Here is a 26049-nt window from a genome sequence, read left to right on the forward strand (position 1 = left end):
GTTTAATTCCCGCCCTGCCCCGCCCCACCCCCCCGACCGACCAACACACACTTGTGCAACAGGGAGCCATTATACAGAGGTGAAACCAAAATTTGAAATACAGGCATCTAATTAAAGTGTGTTTTTGTGAGCTTGAATTCCTGCTGGGTTACATAATTACATTAGAGCCAGTGTATCTCCAAAGCAGGCCGAATGTTTGTAGTGATTCCAGCTCTTGCATACCTGAGACCCCGTGACTCTTTGATTAAATAAATACACAGAGACCAGCTGATGGTCACTTGACCCATCGCACTATTTAACAAATTGCTTTGTAAAGTTAGGTTTCAGATTGGGCTGAACATACCCAGAGACATTCCTGTCCAAGGTATTTTTGATTGCTCTGCCAAACAATACTAGTATGAGCAGGCCTAGGGAGGTGTATGGTTGGCACAGCCTTCTAAAACAAGTTCCTGAAGGCAAAACCACTAGCATTCCAATACAGACTAAACCTAGTCTTAATTGTGGATTTTTATTTCTTTTTGGGTAGCTTCCCTTAATCCTTGCTCATTTTTCAAAGAATTCTTGAAGGTTTGGAAATTAGTTTTGAGTCTCAGTTCCTCAGCGACAATTGCCATGAAGCATGTCATACAAATAGCATGGATGCAACAGTCCATTCCTTAGAAAGGAATACACTCATCTCTCGCTATACGTGCGCAACTGGCTCCCAGCTTTCTGCTCAAAGGCAAAAACTTGAAGGGAGGACACTAAATTACCATTGAAATACATGTATTTCTCTGGTTGGTTCCTAGTGCTCCTAACTCGGTGAAGGAGTGGCAGCATATGGCGCTGGTTTGGAAAGGTAAGTGAACCTTGGGTTGGAGTTGGGGGGGGGGATGGAGAGGGTTAAAGGCTGGGGGCAGTTTGGAGCCATAAGCGAGAAGGAGGGTTAAAACCTGGTGGCAGGTTGGATCTAGGGGTGGGGGGGGGCAGCTGCAGTTTGGGTCTGTGGGACAGGTGGGGGAGGGCAGGCTGCAGCAGTTTGGGGTCTGCGAGGCCAGCGGGGAGGTGGGGGTTAAGGCTGCGGCAGTTTGGGTGCACAGGGCTGGTGGCAGGGGGTGGGTTAAGGCTGTGGTGGTTTAGGTGCGTGGGTGTTCAGGCTGCTGCAGTTTATGAGTGCGGGGCCATGGGAGGGGGTGCCTGGCTGTGGCAGTTTGGGGGGTCTGTAAGGCTCATGGGGAATCTGGCTCTGGCAGACTGGGGCCACAGCTGTGTCAAGTAAGGCTCGTATTAGCAGGGGGAGTTCACTAATCCAGTGAACAAAGGTAAGTATATGTGTCCCTCATTTAAGCGAGTACTCTAACGAGGGATCAGCGTATGATAACTGGGTATTTTATTTCCCTCCAGCATGGAAATTCTAGAAAAATACAGTGCCAAACTTTAGAGATCTCAATAAAAGTGGCCTCATCCTCCTAAGTGCTGAGCACCAAAGAACTCTCAATGGGAGCTGTGTGTGAAAAAAAGTTTACATCACTTCCCTTCAGTCGTTGAAACATGGAGTAGGTCAGGGTGCTTAGAGTTTGTTGAAAAACTTGTGCTGTGTCAAGAAGAAAAAAATCATAGATCATCTACTGATATGTCCAAATGAATCAATTTAGTATTTGCAACAGAATTCTCAGAACAGCGTATAACGAGGTGAATAATAAAAGGAGAAGTACTTGGTTAATTTTCCAAAGCTGTTGAACGCAAACACCCCTGAAATACAGGTTACTAGATTTAACAATAATTTTACTGGAGTAATCAACCCCAACTGCCAGATCTGTTTTGTAAACATTTTTGGGCCCAACAGGTATTTTGAAAAAATGGAATGTTGCAACAACACTTCTTAGTGGAAATACAGGATAAGTGAGCTCTACAGAATAAATCATTACCAACATTGGAAAGCTAAACTGTCCAGTTACAGGAGCAACTGGACTGACTAAACAGCTATGGGAGCACCCTATTTGCCCAACTGAGAAAGATCACTTTAGAAACTAGATAAGTGCTCAGGGGACACAACTTTTTTTGCCCAAAGAGAAGACTGAAGCATCCTCATTTTTAACAGCCTGCAGAGAGATCATTAGCTATTCAGCTAGAGAAGCCATCACACTGTTGGGACTTATTTCCAAAGGATGTCCCTTCTGATTTAAAGATTAGTGTGGTTGTGGGCTACTTTTTGGCCAATGCAGCTTTACAGTGTAGTGCCGTATTCATTAGCTGCTGCCTAGTTAAGCAGCTTAACATTTCTCATTATATGAAATCTGAAAATCTCTGAATCATCATCTCAGTAACAGGTGTCTGAGTGAATTTTACCAGTACTGACTTACAATAGCCTCTCATTACAAAACACTGGTAACTTCAGGGGACATGCCCAAAGGTCTAATTCAGGGCCAAAACCTCTGCCTTAAAAGCTTAGTCAAATGGTTGAGAACGTTATCCATATTATTACAGGGTGAGTCAGGCTGCTTCCTACCACAGGAATGAGTCCTCCTAAAATGTCATCTTTTCGTGTCATCAAAAGGGGGGAAAATGACAATTTTATTAATGAGCAGAATATAATAGGTTAAACTTCCGTGGAAAAAAAGTGCTTTAGTTAGGTATGGAAGATGGGCACATAAGGAAAAAATGTGTTGAACTTTGTCAAAATGATGTTTAAAAGTACAAAAAAAACCCCACAAAACCAAAAAATGACAAACCATAATGCCAGTCTAAGGAAGAGTGGGTAAAAAAACCCTAAGAGGATGGCCAGGGTGTGTGTGTGGCTTTCTATCTAAGAACACAAACATTCATTTGCGATATGGGTAAGGAAGAAAATTGCACTCCTCCATCAGCCGTACACTAAACCTTTGAGAAACATGCAACCAAAGTTGCACGTCTCGGGTTAACGTGACTGCCATCCCTGCCAGGAGTGGGGAAACAGCTCATGTCAGGGACAGCAGCCTGACTCTTGCCATCTTTAACAGGAGCCACTTCTGTCACCCCCTAACAGGAAAACACTGCTGTCGGGGCAGAAGCCATGAGTCAGGCTGCTGCCCTGACAGGAGTGGTTTTCCAGTCCCTGAAGAGGAGGAAAGCCAGGCTGCCCCTGGTTCCCTGCTCCCCTGCACTGGCTGGAGCCATGAAACTGACCAAGGCTGCTGCCCTGATCAGTTTCCCCTGTGTGCAAGCAGAGGGCAGCCAGGCTACTGCCTGGTTCCCAACCCCTCGCTTCTTGTGGGACCCAGGAAACCAGCCAGCTCCACATTGGTCTCCCCTCAATGTGCATGAAAATTTGACTTACATGGGGGTTGCAAAAATGCAAGCCCCACATTAACTCGAGGGTTTACTGTAACTGAAAAACACCTGTTGGCATTCTTTCCTCCTATATTTGTGAGGGATGTAACTGTGCACATAGTTAAACATTATTATTAGACTGTGTGTTCAGCCAAAAACAGATCACAACCATAATAAAATATTTAACAAAAATTGTAAGTATACAATGCTGTGCTCCTCACAAATAAAAAAAAAAGAACAAGGTCACATTGGAGACAATTATGATGGAAATACCTGTCAGATATACTAGCAAGTTTAACTGAGAATCCCAAATTAGATTTATATATCAGAGTCCAGAAAAATGTGAAAAGGTTGTTTAGGAAGGGCATTATATGCTTTCATTTTTGATTACTTCATTTGTCTGAGAAGAGAAAAGAATTTCACCTAGTAAATAAGTATTTTGAAGGCATCTATTAACTCTACTGTTGGCCATCATAAACTCTACATAGTTAGTGCTTCAGCTGCCTTTTTCTGGAAGTAATTTATGTGGTTCATTATCCATACCTGTGTACTTAAAATGTAGGCATGTCTAACCTCTTGCTACATAGTTGACAGTCACTGTAACAACTAAATTGACAACTTAAAAGTATCAGCCCTGTTCAGCCCTTCTTTCCTAAAGGAAAATACCTCGGTGTGCAAAACAGATACACAGTGAGCACAAAGTCTGTGACCCTAATCCTTGTTTGCCCACCGACTCACTGTCTGGGCTTGGGCAACTCACTTAACTTTCAATACCCATATAAAATGAGATAATTAATGTCTGTATGCTGCTTTGAATGTATGAAGTTCTAATGAAAATAAGATTGTCATCCGTCTTCAACTACTAGCATTAGTAATGCAAAGATTGGGCCTTTCAAAGGAAAGCAACCAAAACTGTTCTTTGCTATTGAACAATTTTGTTACAGTACGTTTTTTTATTAAAATCTCTTCAGAAAAAAAAGTCTGTAGTTTAAGGTAACAGAACTGTACTTGTCTGACAAGTTTTATGTGTAGCTCTTGTTTAATAATGTATTATACAGTAGCTCTGACAGGAAGAATTAAATAAGACTGTATGCAGAGACAACCTTAGTAGGGGCACAATTCCAGAGACAGTCTAGAAGTTATTAGCGGTTACTGAAGTCCAGCACTATGTACAAGTATTACTAGTCTTTCCTGGTGAAAGCTCAATTAATAGCCTTTTTCCCTCTTATTTGGAAAGATTTTTATTAGATTTCCTTGGCATTATTCAGGTCTTTAACACAATTAAGTAGCTGTTTTTTTGGTTAAAGAAATGGGAAATGTACATGCTTTATTTAAATTAGTCTTTGATAAATAATATTTTTATACTGGATTTTTTAAAAAGGGATTGTTAAAATTTGTTTTAGGTTTTTGTCAATAAATTTTTAAATGGGAATTCCATCAAGTGCATTTTTGTTTCATCCCTTATAACCCTTATCATTCACTATGTTGTAACAAAAAAGGGCTACAGTCAATTTGGTTTCCAATAACAGCTTCTTCTAGTTTTCAAAACTTAATCACTGATTTAACTGTGGCAAAACAAAGCAACTACTCCAGATTTCTCCAGTTCCTCTGTTTTCTATAAGTGTTAAGAAACATTCCTTTCCCAGTTTCATCATATTTTTCTAGCTCATCTTGGTTCAGTCTCTTTCCACATTCATTCAGTAATGTAAATTTTGAGGAGACTGTACTTGGTTTAGTAATCATCCATTTTCTGTTTGGTTTTATGAGAAGCAATCCCTTTCCAGGCACTTCCCATTCTCCTGACACAATCAAATACTCCTGCAAAGAAAGCAACAATGTTCTAAAGAGCAACCACATCTTAAAAGTTAGAGTGAGAACAACATGTAATGTTCAGGTACAGCAGATTTCAGATTTTGTCTCTTCTGCAGTAGACTTCTCTCTTTCCTTTCTACTGCCTTCTGAAAGAGGTGACAATATAATGCAATGTGTCTCAGAGTCGAATTAATATTTCGGGTCTAATGCAGGGCAAGAAAGATAGAACTGGACTTTCACTCTAACACGACAGAGAAATTTAAAAATTGTTGATTTCAATACCAAGATGCTCCACCATTATTTGTGTTAATGCAGAAGCCAAAATACTCCAATAACTGAAAGCAAGAATTTTCCACATGGAGATTCAAGTTATAGCTTAGCAATAACAAACATATGGCCCTTAAAGCAGCTTCCGGCCATCTGATGTAAGATTTTCTTCTGCAGGAAATATCTGTATCCATTCACAATATTGAAAAGTTATACATTTATATAATTACAGCTTGCTTTACCATTTTAAGAAAAATCAGGATCTGTACTGGAATGTGTGCTGTTCAGCATATTCATAAAACGATCAGGAAAAAGGGGTGAACAGTGAGATGGCAAAGTTTGCAGAAGATACAATATCACTCAAGATAATTAAGTCCAAATCTGATTAAGAAGCATTATAAAGGGATCGCACTAAACTGGGTGACTGGGCAACAAAAGAGCAGATATCGGAGGGGTAGCCGTGTTAGTCTGGATCTGTAACAGCAACGAAGGGTCCTGTGGCACCTTACAGACTAACAGAAAAGTTTTGAGCATGAGCTTTCGTGAGCACAGACTCACTTCATCAGATGCTGATCTTGGAAATCTGAAAATAGCAGATGAAATTCAGTGTTGATTGCAAAGTAAAGCACATTGAAAAACAATGGGTACGAAACATACAAAGTGATGGGGTTTAAGTTAGTGGTTATCGTTCAAGAAAGATGTGTGGAGCTTTTATGGATAGTTCTCTGGTAACAGCTTAATGTGCTGAGGAGTCAGAAAGCTAACAAAGTTAAAGGGAGAGCACGTAAAACAAAAACAACATAATGCAACTGTGTAAATCCATGATATTCCCACACCAATTATACCGGATGTAGCTGCTGTCCAGCTCAAAATATGTTCAAACTGGACAAAAATGGCAACACATTATAAGGGGGAGCATGAAACAGCTTCTATTTGAAGAGATATTACAAAGACTGGAACCATTCAGCTTGGAAAAGAAACAACTAATGGGGCAATATAAGAAAGGTCTATAAAACATGAGCTGCTGTGGAGAAAGTGAATAAGGAAGTGTTATTTACTCCTTTGAATAACACCAGAGCCAAGGGTCACACAATAAAATTAATAGGCTGTAGATTTAAAACAAACAAAAGGAAGTACTTCTTCACACAGCACACAATCAACCTTTGGAACTTGTTGTCAGGGGGCGAATGCCAAAAGTATAACTGGGATTAAAAAAAATGAGGTAAGCTCATGGAGGATGGAACCACCAAAGGCTATTAGCCAAGAGGGTGTGGGAGACGGCTCCATGCTCTGGGTGTCTCCATATCTGACTGTTGAACACATAGGCTACAACTACGCTAGCACACTATGTCGGAGTAGCCTAATTCGAAGTAAGAACATCAAAATAGGCTACATAGATGCATATCGTCTACATGTCCTCCGGGGCTGGTGCCATTGACATTCAACATCGAAGTAGTGACAGGGACCGTCGAAAGGAGCTGCCCCGGAAGGAAATGTGGAGCGTCCACACAACCAAGCACTCTCTATTGAAATAAGGGGCCAGCAAAGCCTGTGGACGGGGTCACAGGCTGGACTAGCCCTTCTGGGCAAGAGCAAGCCACTCCCTTAAAGGGCCCCTCCCAGACACACACAGCCTGCACAGCATGAGGTCCACAGAGCCAACAACCGGTTGCAGACCCTGTGCACACAGCATGGACCCCCAGCTGCAGCACCAGCAGCCAGAAGCCCTGGGCTAAGGGCTGCTGCAGGCGGCGACCACAGAGCCCTGCAGGGGCTGGACAGAGCGTCTCTCAACCCCTCAGCTGATGGCCGCCACGGACGACCCCGCTATTTCGATGTAGCAGGACGTGGATCGTCTACACACACCCTACTTCGACGTTCAGCGTTGAAGTAGGGTGCTATTGCCATCTCTGGATGGGAATAGCGATTTTGACATCTTGCCGCCTAACGTCAATTTCAATGTCGAAATAGCGCACGGCGCATGTAGACGCAATGCGTGCTATTTCGACGTTGCACCAGCTACTTTGAAGTAGCTGGCTAGTGTAGACACACCCATTATGTGCAGTACTTTTCCTGAAGTGTGTATATCATTGTAATTTCTGTGGTGTTTCTAAACCTCTAACTGGACAACAGGGGGTGGATAACTTGATAAATTGACCTGTTCTGTTAATTTTCTTTGAAGCATCTTGCACTGTTCACTCTTGGAAGACAGGATACTGGACTAGCTGACCCAGTATTGCCATTCCTATTTTCTTCTGTAAACTCTTTAGAGTGGAGAGTATATTGCTGCTATGTTTGTACAGCACTTGTATTAGTGGGTACTAGTCTGTGGAAGGAACTTCTAAATGCTATTGCAATACAAACACCACCACAAGACAACGATCAAATGCAGAACATAAAATGCAGTACTTCTCTAAGTATTTATACAATGCTCATTTCTGTGCTCCCTAAATTCATATGGCAAAGTACTTATCAATTAGGTCTAATGCATATATTGTGTAAGAAAATCAAGAAAAGAATGATAAAATATTTTTGGATTTTAAAAATAATCTTTGCTTACTATTAAAAATGCCTTTTTTGGAATATGATTATTGCCTCTCCTACCAGAAATTCAATCTGTCACAATTAAAAGCTGCTTTCTTGTAAACCTCCGAGTTCTAGAGAAATTTGTTGGCTTTTGTTTTGTGTGTGGGTGTGTGTTTATTTTTTTGGGACAGTGACATTTTCATATAAGATATTTAGCCAAAACAATACTAATACTAAGGGCTTATCTGCACTTGCCCCCAACTTCGAAGGGGGCATGCTAATCAAGGTGATGGGAGATTATCAATGAAGTGCTGCAGTGAATATGCAGCACTTCATTAGACTAATTCTCCCCCGTCGCAACTTTGAAGTGTCACACTTCCAAGTGCCAGAATGCGTGCAGCCGCGGGCACTTCAAAGTGCCTTTACTCCCCAAAATTTCTTAAAGGAAACCCACATTAATGGTGAAATATTCACTTGTGCTTCTCACTGTATATCACAACCTGCAGATTTTATACAGAAATAATTCTTAATATCTGATCTATATTGTACCTTTCATGATACAGTAGGTATCACCCACATTGTAACACTTCCAAACACCGGTTTGGGCTGGGAATGAATAAGAACAAACCTTTCCATCAGTTGCACATCCAGGCAAAAAGCCTTTGTTTTTAAAAGCATTTGTGGAATAGTTATATGTTCAACATATATTTAAACAATAATAAAAACAGCTGATGTTTTGATGTTACTTTTGACAGATTTTTAGTTTTCACTGTAACTACTTGTTGAACTACATAGAAATCTGAAACCAGCTCATCAGTTCTACCCTTGGGGCTTGTCTGCACTTGCTCACAATTTCAAAAATTTTGGGGAGCAAAGGCACTTTGAAATAGTGTGGGTACTTTGAAGTGCCCGTGGCTACACACGTTGGCATTTCGAAGTTTGAAACTCTGAAGATGCCACAGGCAAGAATTAGCCTAATGAAGTGCTGCATATTCACCGCAGAACTTCATTAGTAATCTCCCATCACCTGGATTAACATGCCCCTTCGAAGTTGGGGGCAAGTGCAGACAAGCCCTAAGTGTAGAACTGATGAGCTGGTTTCAGATTTCTATGTAGTTCAGCAAGTAGTTACAATGAAAATTAAAAAATCTGTCAAAAGTAACACCAAAACATCAGCTGTTTTTATTATTGTTTAAATATATGTTGAACATATAACTATTCCACAAATGCTTTTAAAAACAAAGGCTTTTTGCCTGGATGTGCAACTGATGAAAAGGTTTGTTCTTATTCCCAGCCCCAAAGTGGTGTTTGGAAGTGATACAAGGTAGTTGATATCTACTGTACCATGAAGGGTACAATATAGATTAGATGTTAAGAATTATTTCTGCATAAAATCTGCAGGTTTTGATATACAGCGAGGGGCACAAGTGAACATTCCAATCAAATGCTTCCCTACTTCTGTTACTGGAGGGATATAAGTTCAAAGTTCACATTCACAGTTGATGTGGCTTTCCTTTAAGATGCCTGGAGAATGACTATGTTGACCACATCCCCATTGTGATTTTTTTCTTGAGAACTCCTAATGAAGCTTCAGCCAAATAGAACAGGAACTGACTCATTTTGCTGTGCCCTGTTCACTGCATGATCAGTTTGGAGAGTAGAGCTCAAGATATGGGCAGAAATATAAGACAGCCAATATACATTTATGGTGATCAACTGTTCAGTTGAGTACACAGACACCCTATGCACTGACAGGTTACAACACTGCAATACCAAATCAAAACACGTGACCATGTGAACACACAATTGCTTCCCCTGCACTGAACATCTATTATACAGTAAATGGAGGGTTAAAGAGCATTTTCTCTCATCCTAATTTATCTGTCTGTCTGAGCACCAATTTAATACATGGACTGAGGACGAAACCAGCCCAGTGGAAAAAGCTTAGCTCTTCTGCTCATGTAGATATATGGGGGAAAAAGCATATACAATAAATAGTAACAGAGAGGTAGCCGTGTAAGTCTGTAGTCCAACAAAACAAAACAGCAGAAATGCAGCACTTTAAAGACTAACAAAATTATTTATTCAGTGATGAGCTTTTGGAGGGCAGGCCCACTTAATCTGATAAAGTGGGTCTGTCCCATGAAAGCTTATTACTGCATATATCATTTTGTTAGTCTTTAAAGTGCTACATTTCTGCTGGTTTTTTCCATATACAATGAAGTTCACTTAGTGGGCACATTCTGAATGAATTCTACCATTTCAACAGTTGCTCAGGTTATCAGAAAATCTCCTAGGAATTTGGTATGCTGCAAGGCACACTTTAATTTTCTGAATTGTTTTAAAATTAATTATTTAACAATGTCCCTATAAAGGTGAATTATTAGCAGCTATTATAGAAGTAGAAAAATATCATGAAATGAACAAAACTTTGTACAATGGAGAATGTATTAAGTCATATATGAAGTCATGTCTTTTATAGACTTGCAGAAGACAAACATCCCATTTAAAATTGACTCTCAACAAAATAGGTGTGTCATTAATCCATTCTTTTAAGCCACTAAAGAGCAGTGAATCATTTCCCTGGAAAGCATCACAATTGAGAGGGTGTGTTGTTCAGAATCATGGTGTCTAGTATCCAAAAGAAACCATACACATTACAGGCATTTGCATCTAAAACACAAGTACATTCCTTCTTCCTATCTACACTGCAAAGGAATGAACATATACCAGAGGAAGGACCCAAAAGCAATTGTATGATGCAATTAACACTAGATTCAAGGAGCGAAATTACTGTTTCATAGGAGTATTAATGCCACCCCAATATTCATACTCCCATTGCTCTTGAGTATAATATGAATTAAAATATCCCTGGCATAAAAGAAACATAACAACCTGACAATTTTGATCCTGAAGCCTTTTAAAAAAAAGCGCTGTGGGGTTTCTACCAGATCTGTTTAAAATATTAACTTTATTAATATTTAACTGGTTTTACTACCACAACACACTCTCCTGATGGTCTGGTCTGGTCCACAGTGGGTACTTTTCAGTTGATGTGTATGTTTATGCTGTAGAATCATATGCTGATCTTGTATCACAGGACTGCATATCCTTAACTTGGATTAATCTGTTGCACTTCGGACTGAAATGTTTAACAAGCAACAAAAGACCAAAAGGTAATTGAAAGTACACAACTCAAACTGGTCACAATTAATGAATAATGTTGTATAGCAGGGTATTTAGACTGTCATGAGGAACAGCTTTTCTTTATAAGTCACAACTATCAGAGCACAGAAGTTTATCTGGAGAAGGCAGTTCATAAAGCAGCTCATCTTTGGTACAATATCTTCCCCCGAAACGCAGAAAATACATTCCCTAGTTTAAAGAAAAACCAACAAGGAAGATTGCAACAAATCATATTACAACTATTAAGGCAGCTTTAATATAGCTCAACTTATTAAAACCCTTCATTTGTATTTACACTGAAAGGGAGCAAAATTGTTTATTCATCCATTTACAAGTTTCTCACCTAAAATGTCTTTTCCCTTTTCACTTAAGTGTTTCAATATAGTGCTCTGTAAAACACGAAGGCCATTCATTATAGGCAAGCTCTTTTTCAAAGAAACCTCTGACATAAACAGTCCCCCAAATGACCTATTACTAGCAAGAAAGTATCTAGAAAGTACATTGATCATAAAGAGTTTTCTTTTGTGGCAAGAGAAATACAAAGGGGCCATTTTGTTTCTCATACAGCAAGATAACTTCCAGAGCAGTTTTATTAGTATTGGTAATATAACCGTGGTAAAGTGAAACCTCACCTTTCACATTTAAAAATTGGACTGCTTTCTTCTCTCTTCACTCTCCCGCCCAAAAGGAGAGTTTGAAAGGCCACGTAAAAGGCCCCCACACTTTTGCGCTTGACACTGATATTAATGTGCACAAGTTCCAATGACTAAAGCTGTGTAAAGGTGGAAACCAGGCACAAAGGCTCACTTCTGCCCTGTTCTGCCATTTGTGAGAAATCAGTTCAATTTCAGAATATGAAGGAAGGCCAGATTTCCTTTTGCCCAGGTTACAGTAGTAACAGCAACAAAACCACTGTTTTGGACAAGACCTGCAGTATTCTGTGATTTACAGTTTCTAAATGATAACAAAAAAAAGACTGGTAGTGTAGTTTAACTAGCATGCTAACAATTACTTAGATTTTTTGAGAGATTTTCAAAATGCACTGTAGCAGAATTCTCCCCATTTTAAAGAGAGGGAACATGAATCATGGTGCTTCTATTTTAAATATTTCTAAGTCACATAGCATATTGGAATTTAAGTGATGCTAAGTAAATACAGTATCTACCAAAAATAGGTTGGTTTGGCTTGACTTAATTTGGGAGGAGAGGGTTGGATGGGACAGGCCATTTCATTCTCTTTTTGAAAAATCTTAGTTTTAAACAGCTAAGCGAGGTAAACACCCAACTCTGAAGGAAGCTGAACAGGCCCAATTTCTTTAAAAATCCTACCCTAATGTCCAACAACAGATTTGCTCCCAGTACCACAACAGGTCAGTGGCAGAGTGTGAAAAGAACCTGTCTTTTGGTTCCCGGCTCAAGCCACAAGACACACTTTCCTCTTGAGACTTACCAGCAATTGTCGTGATTTATTAATGAGACTGCACCTCAGCCAGTCACTGAAAGTTCTACTAGGCACCTAATAACTAAAGGATTAAACCTACCATTATGTACGCCTTATGCACCCAAAAGTGCACTAGGCACTTAACAGAAAACCCATCTAGCCAGAGACTATTTCATAATCAAACACAGAAGCCTCAGAAGTGAGATTTATTGACGTCTTAACACAGATCACCACCATCATACTCCACAGCACCCCTTTCTTCTAGGAAGTGGAAGAATTCTAGGATTTTTACCAGGACCCTGGACTCTACCCAGGGGCTCCATCCCTCATACAGGCTTCCAGTTAGTAGGGGTGACTAATTCACAGCTCTATTTCCTACAGCTGCTTGAAGCTAAAAGGGAAGTTGCCCTTCTAACTCACACTAGCTTCTTGTCAGGCAGGTAGCTCTCTACACAAACTATCCCATTCTCTCAGCAAAATATTCTGGGGAACAGGGCTTGGACTTGGGATTCCTAACTGGTGCAGGTTCAGGAGGGCAGGGAGGTGGGACACACAGATGCATTCATGTGGCTCTGCACAGGCCGACTGCTGGTCAAAGAGAGCAACAGGGAGCAATGGCTGCAGGGATCGCTTCCCTGTGGTCAACAGAGCTGCTCCCTGACAGGCAGTGGCTGCAGGCCGGATCCAGCCCCAGCTTGCCTTGGTAGGGCGTGTGAAGCTTGGGGCTTCCCTCCCTCGCCACAGTGGGGAGACGGCACTGATGCTCCAGCCATGGAGCGTCCCCCACCCCTCAAACGGCTGAAGCATCAGCGAGCCTGCTTCCAAGAGAGGGGGGTGAGGGTCAAGCCTCGCTGGCCCGATGAAGGCAAGACATGGGCTACGGGTTCCACGCTCCTGCCTTAGCCTGTAAGTTCTGAATTTATCTTTAATGAAGTGAAACATTCTCTTGTGAGGCCAAACTGTCTGCTCTCAATCCTAGCCTGTCAGCTCTTTATATAATGACCGAGCTGGCCGGATATTCCACTTTTCCTCAGGTCACTCCTGAAGAACTTCTGCACCCAAACACACACATTTATGTGCATAATATTTTAAAAATTTTGTAAAATTCTGTATATTTTATTTGTCACTAAACAAAAGTGGAGGCTGCAGCATGGCAGTGGATAGGCCATGCCATCAGCTGCCAGGAGGTGGGAGATCAATCCACAGACCCTACCCTGGACACAGACTCCATGATAAAGCTGTGCAAGGCCTGGACCTTCCCCAGAAACACCCTAGGGACCTATTCCTCTGCTCTAGACACACCAAACTAACAAATGGGAAGGACGGATTCTTGCACGCACTCCCACTCCTGTCTCCCTATCCAGAAGTGGGGCAGGCTTAGCCCAGCAGAATCCAAATGTGGAGGGATCCATGTGTGGGACCAAGGGGTCTGGTGTGGGACAGTCTGGGTTGGGCAGCTTAGTGGGGATCAAGATGTGGGAGGAAAAAAAAAATTATATCCCCTGAGGCTCATGTGGAGATTCTGGTTGCAGGGACAATAGTACTCTGTAGCAGGTACAGGCGATGGTGGTTGTGGCTCAGTAAATGGACTGAGATCTGATGTGGGGAGAGAGAACTCCAAGCAGAGGGGTGCAGGTGCTGAGAGAATTGGTCTTGAAGGGGTGGAAGTCTGGGTACAGCTGGTTGGGGATCAGTGGGGGAGGAGTCCAGGCGTGGGGTAGGCATCCGGATGCAGGGGAAGGAGCTGGCCAGAAGTCAGGGTGTAGGGGGTGAGGCTCAATGTGGTGGGAAGACTGAGTGAGGGGGCTTGGTGGGGGATACTGTGTGTGTGGGGAGAGGCATTGGGGAGATCCAGAAGAGGGGGTGTTGGTTACTCAGGAAGCAGCTCCCAATACAGTTACACCTCCTCCCTCCATGGCTGACGAGCAATGGGGACAGAGCTTCCTGCAATCAGTGAAGTTTATGGGGGATGGGCCGCTCTTTGAAGCAGAAGAGGAAGTTCCACCCTCTCCTGTCCCCAGAGCAGCCAAGACTAGCAGCTGAACCCGGTGCAAGTTAAGAACAGACAGCCAAGGCATCCGCAGCTTTGACCACTCCCTCATCTACCTGTCAGCTGGTTTGGGCTTTTGAAATGACACACTGGGGCCTCCGGGGAGGGGCATGCTGCAGTTACTTGTTCGCTTTTCTGCAAAGGGAAGCAGATAAATCTATAGCGGACAAAAATTCTACATGGGTACAGTTGAAGGGAAAGCTCCCACGACTAATGGGACTCATCTTTGCTGTACAGCTGACATCACTGCTTCTTCTGTGGTATCTTCAGAAGGCTGGGTGAAACATTTGCCCTTGATGCAAACAGTAAGTCTGTGTCCTCTTCAAACAACTTGCCACCTCATTCATTGTTCATCTTTCCTGTGAGACTCAATCTATTTATTGACCATCATTCCCTAAGCTCTTTCAGATAACTGGGCACCATACTAAATTTCTTCCATTCATTTTTCCCCCCAAACTTTGTTTTCTCTCTCTCCATTTCTCTCTCTGTCTTCAATCCATAAAAGATTTTTCTCTCTTACCTTTGACTACAGTAGTCCCTCAAGTTATGGCGAGGATTGTGGTCCCATGCACCTTTGTATAACTGGAATTTCACAAAAGTCAGGGGGCATGGAGGGGGCTTTTTTCCCCTGCAGAATACACGTTCTGGCTCTGGGGAAGCAGCAGGAGTACCTAGAGCTCCTTTTGAAAGTTAAGTCCTGGGGTTGGAGGGGGGGCACCTGGGGAAGGAGAAGCCTGGAGGTGGCTTGGGGCCATGGGAGGGGAGTGCAGGGGTTAAGCCTGGGCTGCAGGGAGGATGGAGGGGTGGAATTGAGCCACAGCCATCTGTGTGGGGGAAAGGTGACCTGGAGCCCTGCATGGGGATGGGAGGGGGGTGATCCAGGCTGCAGGGGGTTTGAACCGAGGCCGGGGGGGGGGCAGGGGAGTTGAACTGAGGCCGGGGGGTTGAACTGCAGCCATGTGCTGATGGTGAGCGAGGCTGTGGGGGGACCGAACCGGAGCCGGGGGGGGGGGCGGGGCAGGAGTGGGATTTTGAGTTGCGCTTAACTTATGTTAATGTGAGTTAAGCGCAGCTCAAAATTGCACACTTTGAGGGCTTACTGTACTCAATTTTCTGTAATCACCAGCCCTGAGGGACTTTTTCATACATGCTTCTATTTGTAACAATTAGACAAGTAGTTGGAAATCTGCGCCACTGGCCAATTTCTGTCAGCTCTAGGAACTGTGTACGTGAGAGCTGTCAACATTAGTCCTGAAATGTTTCAGTATTATAAACAGAAGCTGAGGTGACGTGTGGGAGGGGTGCACATGGCTCTCATGCCACTCACTAAAATGCTGGTGGGGAGGGGAGGGAAGTGGGGAAGGGACCAGTGGTAGACCCAGAAGGGAAGAGGTGGGGCCGGAGCATTTCCTCTTCCAATTCTGGCCATGCTACCTGCCTGGGACGCTGCCAGCACAGCACAGCACAGCACAGCACAGCACAGCACAGCTTCACTGGGTAGTGTCCCCAGCATGCAGCATTGCCGGAGACTGCTTGGGAGAATGCATAGGAAGAGGAAAGAGCACTACCCACCCACAGCAGGTAACGTGCAATGGGGAGGAGATGGGGAGACCATGGGGCTGCCCAGGACTGGAATAAGTCACACGAGGAGACTTTAGCTCTTTAAGGCTAGAAAGGATGGGCCCTCCCCATAATGTTTCCTTGAGTTACAACTATCTATATGTGCACAGGAACCACTAATGCCATTTCTGAGAAAATGACTAATGGTCTCCAAAGTGCTGTACCATATTGCTAGCAAGGACATGCCTGCAGAAATGACTTACATACCCTAACCAATTCAAGACACCACTGGAAAACACACACACACCCACGCACGCTGTGGAAACTTCTGGTTTTCAAAAGGACACACATCCCAGTGAAAATGGGGCCAATTTCAGATGTTACTCACATGCTGTGACACTAACCAAAATAATGGAGTTATATGGTAGGGAAGCAACCCAGAATTTGGTCTGACCTTCCAGATAACCCTTTTCAGAAGAGCAGTGCATTATCACATGCATCCTAGGCAAGTACTGCCATCCCTCCCCCAAGTCTAAAAACAAGCTGCCTTTGTAGCTCTGTAGTTTTTAAGTGAGACTCCCAAACCCAACACTGTTGGCATGGAAGCAATAATTTGACTTTTTGGATGCTCCTGAACAATCTTTATGCTACTAATGGAAATGCCCTTTTCTTTATTCTCTATAGAACCCACGCACCATCTAAAATTACTTTTAATTGTTTACATAATTTGCATATGTCAATTAGAATTTTAAAACAAAAACACAAAACCAAAAACAATTTTGTGTCTCTAGATACTTTTCTCCACCCTCTTTTCTCCTCACAGAACCTAAGAACCTATGAGAGAATTTAATCTACAAACCTCATTACCGGCATATTTAGCAAAGTTTATTTTCAATATGGAAGTGGGTTTTTATAGTTTTGTAATACAATAACCCAGAGAATATTCATTTTACAGAGTCTGCAAATGTTTCATTAGTTTAGTTAACAAAAATTAGAGTGTAAACAGACTGCCAGAAGCAGGGTAAAATGTGGTTTTAAATGTTAACTTTTTATGAATAAATTGGAAACAGTCAATGATATGACAACACACATAACAGACATGATCTAAAGAAAATTCAACTGGGACGTGTTTGTTTAGTTTCTGACATTTCCCTTTTATTTGAATGAGTCAGCCAGTCTTCACTGACAAAAGTATTTCAGATCATGTGACTGAAACCAAAAGGCATATAGGGTAAGTTATTAGGTTAAAAATGGACAAATCCATTAAAATACTTTGGGGGGGGGGCAGTTCATATATTTTTGTATGTGTTATTTGGAGAAAGTAGTACTGATGGCAGAATTTTAACCTCCTGCATTTACTGGCCTATTATGAAATATTAATTAGATTAAAAAAAGTGAAATGTTCCCAGCTCATGATTTTCAAAGAGAGTATAAAACCTCTAAACACAGATTGCTTAAGGCTAACAAGTAGCATTTTCCCAGGTGGTGCCTGGCCACACCTTAACTAAGAAAATCTGATTGCAAAGGTTGGGTCACATTCTTCCTGATTTGCAAGGGAACAATGCCCTTAAAAGACATTCTTATCTTAAAGTCTATTATTTTTATTGCTCCTCTTATTAGACATTTCCTGCTCATTTTTGCAATGAATTTAGCCACACAGTAACCTTGAGTTCTATTTTTACAAAAAGTATTGTTCAAAGAGCTTCCGAACATTGTATTAGGAAATAAAAAAATGCATTTGAAAAATTTAGACAACCAAATTGCCATCGTTCTACCACCTAAACCTCCACCCTTTTTTAAAAAAAGGCAACATTAAGAAGTTATTGATAGGCACTAAATGAAGTGAAACCAGTCTCAAAATCCCACAGTAGCTTTTTATTTTTGTTCTCATCTGAGGTTATTCTGAAAACATTTAAAAGTACAAGTAACATTTTTTTCTTCAAATACAGGTTGTGACTATTTCTAGTCTAAGTGGACTCACAGGATTCCATTTACTTAGGCTAAATTTCAGTTCTGTCTGACAGATGGACAGAATTAGGAGACAAAAGAACTATGTACTAACTGCCCAAGTGACAGGTATCACATCTATTTGTTGATTAAACTGGACATTCAGACCACATTTTATGTTATGATCATACCACATCCATCAAGTAACAGCAGCGAAGGGTCCTGTGGCACCTTAGAGACTAACAGAAAAGTTTTGAGCATGAGCTTTCATGAGCACAGACTCATACTCATAACTTTTCTGTTAGTCTATAAGGTGCCACAGGACCCTTCGCTGCTGTTACAGATCCAGACTAACATGGCTACCCCTCCTATACTTGACATCCATCAAGTAGTGACTAATGAACTAATCAGAATTTTTAAAAAAAATCTCATTTTTACATGCACTTATGCCTCATAAAAATATACAACTTCTAGTTCAGAAAAGTAACTTCTCTCCATTTTATGAGTCATCAAAATCCACACTTACTAAATATTATGTTGAAATTTTTGTTTACACCCTTTAAGAACCAAAGATTTCATTTTTAAAACTGTCTAAAAGGAACATCACAAACTGATGCATTAAATTCACTTTTATCCATAGTTCCTAGAAAGTTTAGTAAACTTTTCCCTCTAGGGAGAGAGAGAACAAAACCAAAGAGTTAAACATTCCTTCCAAGCCCCAAAAAGCCATTTTCAAATGTATGTTTAACTAGACTGAGTACCTAGGCTTGTGTTTTTTTGGAGTAATCATAGTTGCACTACTAGAAATCTGCAAACAATTTTATAATTATAGCATGGACCAGACAATATCCTTTAGTAGGCAACGTCATTTCACACTTACCCACTCTGAATAATCCTGGTGACAGATTGCAGCCGCTTCCCTTAACTAAAATTCTTCATCACAGCTAGACAAATCAGATTATAAAATATCTTTGTTGTAGACATTTTTTTCTTACAGTCAGTCTCCAAAGTAAGAAGCCATCAACCTTTATTCCTGTGACAAAACAAAGAAGAAATGAAAAGCATAATAAGTCTATACACGTTCCTGGCAAAGATTTTAAACAACATTCTTCTTATACAGTAAACATTCTTAACTTGACAGTTACCAGTTCATAGGCGACACTCATTAATCCAAGTTGGCTTCACAGGCTTTATTGTCTATCAACAGCTTGGCCAAACCTACAACTCTGAAAACTCTGTTATCACATGTTGCTGAATCACTCTCACTCACAGTTACAATCTAAGAGTAGTTCAGCAGTGGAAGAGAGTAAAGCTTCAGTTAGCTCTAATGCACGGAGTTCTTATAGAGAACCGCCAATTAGCTGCTGACCAATCACAGGCTTAGTCATATGACAAGGCAGTCCCAATTGCACGACAGAGAACTTTATGAATCGACGGGGTTAAATAAAGGACACTCATTGAACAAAAAAAAAAAAAGCAAGCTCAAATAGAAAACGCCCATGGCTGAACACTGTTAGTGCTTTACAGCAGGAAACCCCCTTGCCTCACAGGGACATTCAGAACCAGCCAGTATACAAATAAGTGAAATGTCTGACACATATTCAAACAATTCCTCATTCTGAAATTTGGTTTGCATAGCCACCAACTCATTCTCTGTCCCCACCAATATTTATTTTCTAAAACAAAATGAAAACAAGCATTCTCCAGTCCATCATGAGAAAGCTTGTAAATATCATTCATAAAAACATCTCTCTCTCACACACACACACACACACAGATATTTTCAAAGCAAAGGAAAACATGAAGCCTCTCCTTAATTTATGTATCAGTTCATTCATGTCAACTTCAAAAACAGTGATTACAATATGAAAAATAATCAGTGATAGCCAGCTCTATTCTTTCCTGTCTTCATTCAGTAGAATTTATATTATTCATACAACTTAAAGACTAGATTCTGCCAATTTATTGTCATTTTAAAGATTTGTTTAACAAAATAGAAATAGTTTGTAAGAAATCAACAAGTCTAATTGGCAGCCCAAAAATATTGGAGATGAAAGTTACCTCCAACTCTTTAAAAATGCACAGAACAACAGGTGTTTGAAAAGAATCAGTGTTTGTCTATTAACACTTAGAATTGTACCAAATTTCATCTTCACATTGCCCCCGCACATGGCTATGAACATTGTAGGGCTGCATTAACTGCTGTTAGATGCAAAACTGGGACTTATGCAAGGCTTCTTGCCACTGCTGATTTTTGCCAATCCCAAATTATGGGTAAGAAATGTAAGCCAGGATAAACCATTCAAGATGACTCAAATTACCTCTCACACACACCCCAACCCCCACCCTCTTGTTTCAAAGAGCAACAAACCTCCATAGCAGTGGGGAGTAGATTCCTTGTAGACATGATTCATAGCCTGAAACTTACAGTAGCGCTCAGGCATACTCTGGGTATCCAAAAGAGCTGTCCCTCAGAGTGAAAAAAGGGAGGACCCATGTTCTACAGCAGAAAATATCAGTGTGTCAGTAATATTTGTCAGGAACCCCTAGCCAGACTCAGACCGCCATACATTTTTAGAAGGAAGTTTGACTCAGTGTAAACCCATAATTATTAGGAACTTCTAAGAATCCAGGGGATACCATAATTATTTTTTCAAATCTTTTAAATCCCTTAGAAAGTTAACCCAAGGTTTTAACAAACGTAACACTTCACCAAGTCCTCTACCCATGAGCTACATTTATTAGGGATAACAACAGAAAGGTAGCTGTGTTAGTCTGTATTCTAACAAAATAAACCAGCAGTCACATAGCACTTCAAAACCCAACAATTCTTTTCAGGGATAAGGGTTCTTTAGAAAACGTTTCCCCCCCCCACCCTCAAGGAACTGTCTACACGGCTGGTTTTGCTTTCGGAAAAGTCTCTTCTGGAAACATGATTGCATGAGATTATGCAAATAAAGCACATGATTTGTAAATCAGAGCTTCCTTTACATTTTCAGTCTCCCTCAGTTGCATTCCTCCTCCGAAAGGGGAATGTAGTGTAGATGCAGCCAAATACAATACTGCTACTGTCTTAATATCACTTGGAACAAGGAAAAGCTTGTTAAAGGCATGTAGACATAAGTCATACAGAACTTTGGAAAAAGATTTCTTTTACCCTGTTTTTAAACTGCCATTCACAATATTTTCAGACTGCAGTGACATAAATACATAGTGGGTAAGGGTGGGGGTGATTTGGGTGGGAGGAGGGGAGGATAGTGGAGGACAGGATTCCATGTCAAGCTGAATCATAACCATGTGAGTAATTTCAAGGGGTTTTTTTTCCCCCCCCCCGAGGGTATGAATCAAATTAAGTTTGTTTTGCTGTGGGTGAAGGAAGAGCGAATATAATAAAATGAATCAGAGCTATCAAATATGTGGGATAGACTTAAAAATTAATTCTAATTACTGGCTTTTCATACAGTGTTTCTGTCATAAGATGTACCAATTATGTTAATCAATATGAAACAAATTCTCAAGAACTGAACTTTTCAATGTCTCTCTCCTTCCTTTTTTTTTTCGTTTACAGGTTAGCCTGTACAAACAGGAACATGCTTGACATTCTGGGAGATGCCCTTTTGCTCCACACTTAAAACTACTACTACTAGTAATAAAAGGAAAACACAGGGCCTGTATTTCATCTTGCCATTAGCATTTTGATCAGAAGACTCAAGACTGGTTTGGAAGTGAAGCTATGTGGAATACGGGTTTTACAACTTTAGAGCAGACAGCTTGTCAGTCTAATGGAGATAATCTGTTTAATGAAGTACACAATACAGAAAATGCTCAATAATCCCTTGGCTTGGTCTTTTTCTTTGGGAGTGATGAAGTCCTGAAAATACCATTTTAAAATTTTAGCTCTTACAATTCTGGGGGTAAACTGATTTCTGTTTAATGTAAATATAGGATATGAATTTTTACCTGAGGCACTAAATGTGACACCTCTTTGAAAAAAGGATAAGTATTTTTTGTGAGAGAAAAATAAAAACCAAAAAAAAAATGTTAACATACAGTAGACAGCTATGAAATTAAATCAAACTTTAGGATGCATTTCTTTCTTTCACTAAAGTAGGAAATTATTTTTAAATGGATTATTAAGAATTCAGCATACTAGAATGCAGGAAGAGTTGCCTTTTAGTTTCTAATACAGAAAGTTCTTTTAACCTAAATGCCAAAAATAATCAGGCAAAATGATGGGTAAAAAGTTCTCTTACCCTCTATTCTTTAAGGTGTTTTCCCATGTTGCATTTTCAATTTGAACTGATAAGCAAAATTATTCTGGTATTTTTGGTTTGGTTTTAGTTACCGTTGTTTTATAAATGTAAGTATTTGAACTATAATAGGTTCTTTGCAGACATACTACTGTACTATCTGAATTACAGTGAAAGAAATACTCTAGGCACTATCTTGGGGGGATATGAAAAGAGTGAGAGAAAAGGAGTGTCTTTCAGGTGACCAACATCCAAACTGGACAGGGACCAAAATCAGTACTTTAAATTTCATCTGTAAACAAACATGGAACTAGTGCAGCTGGAGTACAGCGTTAAACACACATTTCCTATAGCTGGCAGCAGACTTAGCAGTCATTGTGCACAAGAGCTGAAGGGCCAGATCTCAGCTGGCATAAATGGACACAGCTCTGTTGAAGTTCATTTAAACCAATATATATCAGCTGAGAAAATGGCCTTCAGGAGTAACCTAGTAAATTATGGTACAACATTCCCAAACTAAAGTATCATGAATGCATGCACGACTACGGCAATTGGAAGATTCCCTAGCTTACTCTCACCAAAAGCTAATTATTGCCAGGTGGAGAGAAGCCATTATTTAGGTTTGGTGAATGACACATTAAGATGCATCATCAAGGTACGGCCAAAAAGACCTCACAAATCTCATTTCACATATACTATACATGGAGGGCTGACAAAAAAAATAGACCATCACCATCATAGACTACCTCTGAATGATTTGCAGTCACTACACTTTACCCTTGGGAATCTCTCTCTCTTACACACACACACACACACACACACACACACACACACACACACACACACACACACACACACACACACACACACACACACACACACACACACACCCCCTACTACTACTAAAGGCACTCTCCAGCCTCCTTTCCAGAAGGGTCTGAGGAAAGCAAACCATGACTACATGGTCAATAATATCAAAAACAGACTGCTTTGAGAGCTGAAAGAATCAGCATATGCATATATGACTTTGGTCCATCACCAGCAGATAATCAAACAATGAATCTAATGCAGTATCATTTCTTTACCAGGAATGCAAGGAAGTTAGAGGACTCCAGGACTCTGACCATAAACTTCTTAATCTTTCACAAAAAAGTTAAGTTTTAGAGTTCTAGCTCTCAATACTTTGGTTGTCAAAAGAAGTTTCTTTAAGCCAGGACTCAAACAAAACAGTTGACGGAGGCCACACCCCCATCAAAAACTGGGGGAAACGTTCAAGTTAACTGAAAGGTTCCAATTGACTCCATGGGCTTTGGATCTGGCTCTATGTTACCAATAACTTCATGTACCTCAGGTCAGACTCAAAACTGAAATTTTAACCCACTTTCTTACATATAAAACTCAAGAACACAATTTGTTATTAAACTCAATAAGTCATACAAAGATTTTTCATTATTCAAAAACACCATATTTGCTGTGTAAACACCACCACCTTCCCTTTTCCATATATTTTTAAGGGTTAACTTTAAAAAGCATTTTGATATGATTCTGTTGGTGGGAGGAGAGTGTGTCCTGGACGCTACACATACAAGTACCAAAATAGATTTGCAAAACTTATTTTGAACTTTTATTTTAACGATATTCCAGGAGAGTTCCTAAGTTCATGTTTTGTACAGAGGGGTTAGAGAGGTCCACAAAGACTAACTCATGTCAAATTCCTTTTCTATCTCCACATTAAGTCCAAATATATGAAAGAGAGAGGGAAAGACTGATGATAAAGTATACAACAAAATTCAGGTCAGCACATCCTCTAGGCTGCACAGTGAGTCTTATCTGTGCCTGTTGGTGCTTCCTGGGACAGATTCAGTATTTCCCAGCTGTCTTGAACACTGGCAATCGTATTATTCATTTCTTATAACTAACAAAAATGCATTCCGATTTTTTTTTGTCTTTTACTGCTTTAAAATAAAAGGGTGTCACACACACAGACCTTGACTTAAATGATTCAGTCGGTGATGCTCCTAATTAAAAAAAGCAGGTCATCACAGAAACAGAGTGACTGTTTTTGATTATGCCACCCAGACTGAGTCTGTGGCTATACATTGAAATATTTGGCAAAAGTTTAAACCACAAGTATGTGGTCAGCACTCTGAATGGTAGAGATAATATTTGCATTTTATTTATGTGGAATCCCAACCAACATAACCTTGTAAACAAGTGTAACAAAACCAAATACCACCAAAATCTTTAAAATAATGTCAGAGGATATAAATCACGCAGTTTAGTCAACTTTGTCCTTTAACGATCTAAACAAAGTTTAGAATATGCAACAGGTAGCAATTCTGTGTACTCATCGGTTTGTTGAGAAATAGTACGGAGGTGACAAAATTCTTTCCTTCCCAACTACTCACATTTCAAGAAGGTTAGGGGCTAACACTGCATATAGAATCGTAGAATCCTAGGGGTCGAAGGGACCTCAGGAGGTCATCAAGGCCAGCCTCCTGACTAAAGCAGGATCAACCCTATCTAAATCATCCCAGCCAGGATTTTGTCAAGGTGGGACTTAATCTCCAGTCATGGAAATTCCACCACGCATTCCAGTGCTTAGTCACCCTCCTAGGCTACGTCTACACTAGCTCAAATCTGCTGATTTCTGCTGATAGGAATAAGGAGATTTCGAAGTTCCGGGGGTCCTTTCAAAAAGGACCCCCATCTGGATGAACTGTGCGGCAGCAAAAAGCAGCAATTTTGAAGAACCGCGGCCAGCAGCATGCTAATGAGGCACTGAATGTGCATTTTAGCGCCTCATTAGTAATGTTCGAAATGGCCATTTGCATGGTCATTTCGACGATTTGGGCTAGTGTAGACATGGCCCTAGTGAAATAATTTTTCCTAGTATTCAACCTACACCTCCCACTCTGTAACTTGAGACCATTGCTCCTTGTTCTGCCATTTTTCACTACTGAGAACAGCCTCTCTCCATCCTCTTTAGAGCCCTCCTTCAGGAAGTTGAAGGCTGCTATCGAATCAGCCCTCACTCTTCTCTTCTGCAAATTAAATAAGCCCAAATCCCTCATCCTTGCCTCACAGGTCATGTGCCCCAGCCCCCGAATCATTTTCACTGTCCTTTGCTGGTCCCTCTCCAATGCATCCACATCCTTTCTATACTGGAGGGCCCGGAAGTGGATGCAGTACTCCAGATGTGGCCTCACCAGTGCCAAATAGAGAGGAATAATAACTTCTCCTGCTAACATATCCTAATATGGCATTAGCCTTCTTGGCTACAAGGGCATAATGTTGACCCACAACCAGCCTCTCATCCACTGTAATCCCCAGGTCCTTTTCTGCTGCACTACTACTTAGGCAGTCAGTCCCCCTCAGCCTGTAACAATGCTGGGGATTGTTCCATCCTAAGTGCAGGACTCTGCATTTGTCCTTGATGAACCTCATCTGATGTCTTTTAGCCCAATCCTCCAATTTGGCTAGGTCACTTCGGACCCTATCCCTACCCACCAACGTATCTACCTATACCTCTAGTTTACTGTCACCTGCAAATTTGCTGAGGGGGCAATCCATCCCCCCCATCCAAGTCATTAGTAATGATGTTTAAGAATAGCAGCCCTAGAACTGATCTACTTGAAACTGACCACCAGCTAGCTGTTGCTCACTATCCATTAGGCCCAACAGTCCAGGCAGCTTTCTACCCATCTGACAGTCCATTTATCC

The 26049-nt window shown here is 41.0% G+C and overlaps 1 long non-coding RNA gene across 1 annotated transcript in view; it reads right to left on the bottom strand.

Annotated features, from left to right (window-relative positions):
• Positions 1 to 18802: 18802 nt before the first annotated feature.
• LOC142006894 (uncharacterized) overlaps positions 18803 to 26049 on the bottom strand; it is a 102995-nt gene continuing 95748 nt past the window's right edge. Inside the window, exon 3 of the long non-coding RNA XR_012643848.1 lies at positions 18803 to 19109. This is a non-coding gene — a long non-coding RNA (uncharacterized LOC142006894). The remainder of the gene's footprint in view (positions 19110 to 26049) is intronic.

Source organism: Carettochelys insculpta, chromosome 1 (assembly GCF_033958435.1).
Source record: "Carettochelys insculpta isolate YL-2023 chromosome 1, ASM3395843v1, whole genome shotgun sequence".
Lineage (NCBI taxonomy): Eukaryota > Metazoa > Chordata > Testudines > Carettochelyidae > Carettochelys > Carettochelys insculpta.